At 34.8% G+C, this 6,031-nt stretch overlaps 1 pseudogene; it reads left to right on the top strand.

Annotated features, from left to right (window-relative positions):
• On the top strand, window positions 3,444-3,937 carry LOC109849365 (annotated as a pseudogene).

Here is a 6,031-nt window from a genome sequence, read left to right as displayed (position 1 = left end):
CTATTTTCGTCTCCCTCCTCTTTTACCCGCCTTCTCATCTCCCGCGCGAAAACCCTAGATCTCGTCTGTTGTCTCCTCATCTATGACGCCACCCCCTTCCTCCTCTCCACCCACAATTTCAGCGGGCTCCGCCTCTTCCTCAGCATCCCCAACCACCAACTCCACCGCCTTGCCTCTCCTCAACTCTCCCTAACGTTTTGGGGGTAAATTGATTTGGGGATTCTATTGTTTCAACCGAACTTCTTTCTGCCCGAACAGTTCTCTGACCAACTAAGCCTCCTCCTCGGCAGGTAAAACTCGTTCACTTTCTTCATAAATTAGGGTTTCTTTGTAAATTTGATGGATTTGGTGAAAATATTTGGGAGTTTTTGTGAAATTAATTTGTGGGTTATATATGAAATTGATTTAGGTTTGGTCAAGTTTGTTTGGCACAATTATTAGACTGAAATTTGAGGCAGTAGCTTCGTATTTGTTGGTCTCTAGACTAAGGGGATGTTCCTTTTTTGTGAAATTAATTTGTGGGTTATATATGAAATTGATTTACGTTTTTGTTTGTAATTGTCTGCTGGTTTGCAATGATACGGTAGCTTGGTTATAACTTGATTGCTTGATTGCAAATGAAAATTTTACTCTAGGGCAATACTTTATTAAATAACCATATACTTATTATTTGAGCTACTCTACATCTTTTGAGATAAATGTGTCTGTTCCTGCCATTTAATCAGTTAATTTCTTTTTTAAATAAAAAAAAGAGCATACTCCTTTCTTGTAACTTGTAAGTATGACTGTATAAGCTACTTGAGTTCTGCCTGTATAAGGTACTTAAAATTTTCCCTATTGAGTTTTTCCCTATGCAACTTTACGATATATAATTTAGCTAATAATTATGAGGTGTGGAGTTTTTTTTCCCTTTCAAATGTAGCTGAGTATTTACAAGTCAAAATTGTCTTCTTGGAGATTATTAACATTTTAACTTGTGGAAATGAATACTATTCCGTATGTAGTTTGCTCAGACTTTGATAAGCTTTGTTATGAATAACTATGGTTCTTTTGCCGGTTTATATAAATATGGTTGGATATAATACTTGATAGAAACATACATTGCGCGATATGTATTGGTATGTCTACTTTATATTATTCAATTTGGGCAATGATGATGGTCTTAGTTATGAGAATGCAATCTACAATGTTTTGCTATGTTTAGGTAGGGCAATCTAGGATGAGAATGCAACCTACATTGTATTTACAATATTAGGCGAGACAATCCATTCGTGTGATTGAAACCTACATTACATTTACAATGTTAGGTGATGCAATCCATTCATGTGATTGAAACCTACATTGCAACATCATTATTAGATGAGGCAATCTATGTATTCAATTTTAGTACCTATATCTGAGCCCCTACCTTGGTCCTATTATGAGTTTTCTAATGGTTGCTTGTCTTGGGTCCATCTTGCTTGTTTGCGGCTATCAATTTTTTCATATATCCAGCTTGTTTGTATACTTAGATGGCTAATGCTGGTTATATGAGCTTGGTTGTATACTTTGATGGCTTGCTTGTAGTTGAGACTCATTCTTGTATGCTTTGATGGCTTGCTTGTAGGTGAGACTCATTCACTAGTTCAAATGCACTATCTTAGCTGATATTGCCTTAGTGATATTTTACACGAATTCAGAAGTGTTGTTTTACACATAAGTTCACTACATTGTTGGCTTGCCTGGACAGATTGCCTACAAAGGCTAGACTTCATCATATTGGGGTTCTGGATGAGAACTCATGCACTTTTTATGGAGTGATGGTTGAGAACAGAGACCATCTGTTCTTCCAATGCTCCTTCAGTATGCAAATTTGGGAGTTTGTTATGGATTTTGTGTAGAAATTCAACCCTCCATATAGGTGGTTGGACATGATTGATTGTATGATAGCTTGGAAAGGGAGCGAGAGAACCAAGAGGGTGAAGAGAGCAGCGGCTGTTGCGTGCTTATATGATAGTTGAACAGAGACCAGTTGTTCTTCCAATGCTCCTTCAGTATGCAAAAGTTGGGTGCTTGTTATGGTTGAGAATAGAGCATGGTGTAAAGATATGAAGATTTCTCCAGAATTTGTGACTAAGTCTTGATCAGGAATTCTGTATTGTTGAGTTAGCTATAGAGTCTGGAATGGTTAGAGGATTGTACAGGTTTATCAATTGCCAGTGTAGGTTTTTTATTTACATGCTGAGTATTGTTTGTGTATGTCACTTGTGTTATATTTACTATAGTTGGTGTATTTTGATCCCTGCATGTATTGGTAGGAATCAAATCTGAGTCTGTTCTGGTATCGATGTGTTTGATCTTTGGCTTGTAAGGATCCAAATGTTGAGTGTATAATTTGTTTGAACTTCACTGATGATTGGTGAAATGTTAAATTGCTTACTTACCATAAAAAACCCCAAGAGGTAATAGTTTTTTCTTGTGTAAATGAAAGTAAGTAATGATATGACTCGTTTATGTATATGTTTATGTAAGTAATGTTGGTCGTTTTATTTGATAACGAATGATTGTGGACATATAGGGAAAAATGAGTAGGTTGCAGTTAAATTTTGATTTTCCCCCTTCCTATTCTTTGGAAAATTGTATTTGATTTTTTTATAGGGGGTAAGCTCATCAAAGTTCTTATATTCACCATTTATTATTTTGGTAATCCAAAAACTTGTTTGTTACAAGTATGGATTTCAAATTCTAAAATTTGTAATGCTACAATTTGTGTTTGAAACAAATAAGAATTTGCAAATTATAGCATTCCAAATCCCATAATTTTGATGAAACAAACAAAGTTTAAGGAATTCCAATCCATAACAAAATACCAATGGATTTCAAATCCTATGGTAAAATCCATATCCTAAAATTAGAGGATTTGAAACAAACACCCCCTGAATATGGGAGAGAAGAAAAAAAAAGAACAAAATTTCAAATCAGACCCATTTCAAATTTTTTTTATTTAAACCGACCCATTTTTTTATCAAAACCGACCCGATTTTGTAATTAGCAGCTTAATCACCATTCTAAACCAACGCCACCCGTGATCTTATCCGCGCCCTCCTCCACCGCGATCACCCACTGGACCGACTTCGACTGGACCAACTTTAATGGTGACTGTAACCAGCTTTGTTGTTTGCCGCCGTCATTGTGGGCTCTTGCTGCTTGGCGGTGAGTAGGGCCTGCACAGTTCCCAAGGGTAAGGGCAGCAGGTTCCTAGTCCAGGGCAGCGTCTTCTGTGATATATGTAAGGCTAGATTTGAGACTCCAGCCACCACCTACATCGAAGGTGAATAAAAATGATTTTTCTTAGGTTTATATGTGCCCTTGCATCTTGGTTTCCTTCAGATCTGGATTCAGTTTTTAAAATTTTGAATTTATTTTAAGCTCCTTGTAAAAATGGCTAGTAGAGTAGAGAGAGAAGAAGGAGATCGATGTCGGACGAGGAGCACCACTTGGAATCGAAGGCCGACGCCGGCGCATCGAAGACCTAGCCTCAGCAAGCTGGCACCATTCGAAAGAACGACTACCTCGTCATCAAGGAGAGGCCCTGCAAGGCTGTTGAGGTTTCAACTTCCAAAATAGGCAAGCACAGTCATGCGAAGTGCCACTTTGTGGCAATTGATATCTTCAATGCGAAAAGCTTGAAGATATTGTGCCTTCCTCCCACAACTGTGATGTTCCTCATGTCAACCGCACTGATTATCAACTCATAGACATATCTGAAGATGGTTTCATTAGTCTTTTGACTGAAAATGGAAACACCAAAGATGACTTGAGGCTTCCAACTGATGACAATCTCCTTACCCAAATATGTGATGGGTTTGCTGATGGGAAGGATCTGGTTGTGACTGTGATGACTACTATGGGAGAGGAACAAATTTGTGCTCTAAAGGACATTGGCCGCAAAAACTAAGCTTCTCAAGCTTTTTAGTATGAAGACTATATCTTGTGTTTAAGGCTTGTAAGGGCCCTAACGCCTTGATTAATTTTGGGTTTTTTAAGGCTGTTAGATTTCTGGTGAATAAAAGTTTGTTTATTTGCTTATTAATCACTTCTTGGTGAATAAAAGTTGGTACATTGTGGATTTGCCGGGATATGGGTAAAAATTTTACTTGCATGATTTCAGATTCCACAACATAGACAAATCGTAAATATTAATTTTAACGTTTACATGTTAACTATTCCTGTCATGTGTTAGTATCATAGCTATATGTTAACTTTTACCAGGACATATTAACTATAATAGTTATATGTTGACTTTTAATAGAATGTGTTAACTTTCCTTCTAGTCTGATAATTTTCATACTGAATGTTAACTTTCACAGCTTTATGTTAACTTTCATCCAAACCTGTTAACTTTCACTGCTTTATTTTCGTAGAAGCGTTTTAAAAAAGCTATGACCAAGTCTTTTATCTCATCCTAGATTATGAGAAGCGAAGTGTGTCAAGAGATGAAATCGAGATATTACCACCAATTACTACTAAGAGGAAGGAAAGAAATAGAACTAGACGTATAAACAACAGAATAATTTACAAAACATCCACTGAAATGCTCTCTATGCTAAGCTGAAGGTCACAGTCAAGCTAATTGTAACGAAGCAATTGGTGATTGGTGTGGATTGCTTATTAGTATAATATTTTTGGTAGAGCAATGTAGGTTGTTAAGACCTTTGTAGCACATTGTAGAATGTTTTTGTATCTCTAAGATTGTAAGTCTAATCATATCGTGTATTCAAGCAATATCAGCTGTAAGAATGTAAGAATTTTATTATAGTGAATGTTAACATGTTCAATTAAAAATTAACATGTTATGAAGAAAGTTAACATATTATGGTAAAAATTAACATGTAATAGTGAATGTTAACATATAATGATGAAAATTAACATGTAACAGTTAAAGTTAACATAGGAAACATGTCATGTTCTTGCTGATTATGGGATTTGACAGTATCATAATAACTTGAAGGATAAGTACAGATTATGTACAAGTGTATGAGATTTAATAGTGTATCGTAACTTAAATATTATGTACATAATATGTATATATTATGTACATAATAATCTCAAGATTATGTACATATTATGTACTATAATATTCAGGTTTTGATACACATAATTTATATATAACCTCAGTTTATTATGCACAACATATTTACATGACAGCCACAATACATTTCACATACAATCACAATAACTTACACCAAAATTAATCACTAAATAGACACAATATATTTCATTAAATTTTTGATCCAAGTACAACCAAACCACAAGAACGCATAGTATAATCAACTGAACAATAAAACATGACACGTTACAAGCAATTTTGAAGAAACTACACAAGAATAAAGAGTACACATAGTATAATCAAATGAACAATGAAACATGACATCTCAATCTCATAGTACATTTTAATCAATTTATCCTTCAAATTCAAGCTTCTCCTCAAATCAGTAAGTTCTTCTCTCATAAGTGGAAATAACTGAGTTCCCACACTATACACGGGGTTGTCAAACCACTTCCGATATCTACAACCATCATTCTGAAATTATGCACAAAAACGAAATCAAAATCAAGTTAAATCATGAACCATAAATCACAACCACTTGAGCAAAAAATAATAATAAATCCAAGATTACTTACATGAGGATTTTCATAAGTCATAAAAGTGTAAGACTCACACTCTAAACCTCATGCTAACTTTCAGGTGTATATGTTAACGTTCAGGTTTATATGCTAACGTTCATGTGAACATGTTAACTATCAGTTGTATAAGTTAACTTTCATCTGCATATGTTAACTTTCTTATGAATATGTTAACTTTCAGCATAATATGTTAACTTTTAATATTACATGTCAGTCTTCTTTATAACATGATAACATGCAACTGAATATGTTAACTTGTCAAATGTACATGTTAAGTATTGGCTTTTCCTGTTGACATTCAAGTAAACTTGTAGCTTTTCATTTGAACCTGTTAAATATATGTTGTATCAAAATAAAATGTAAA

The sequence above is a fragment of the Asparagus officinalis genome, chromosome 7 (assembly GCF_001876935.1).
Source record: "Asparagus officinalis chromosome 7, Aspof.V1, whole genome shotgun sequence".
NCBI lineage: Eukaryota > Viridiplantae > Streptophyta > Magnoliopsida > Asparagales > Asparagaceae > Asparagus > Asparagus officinalis.
The sequence above is the reverse complement of the archived record's forward strand: the minus strand, read 5'-3'. Positions and strand labels throughout refer to the sequence as shown.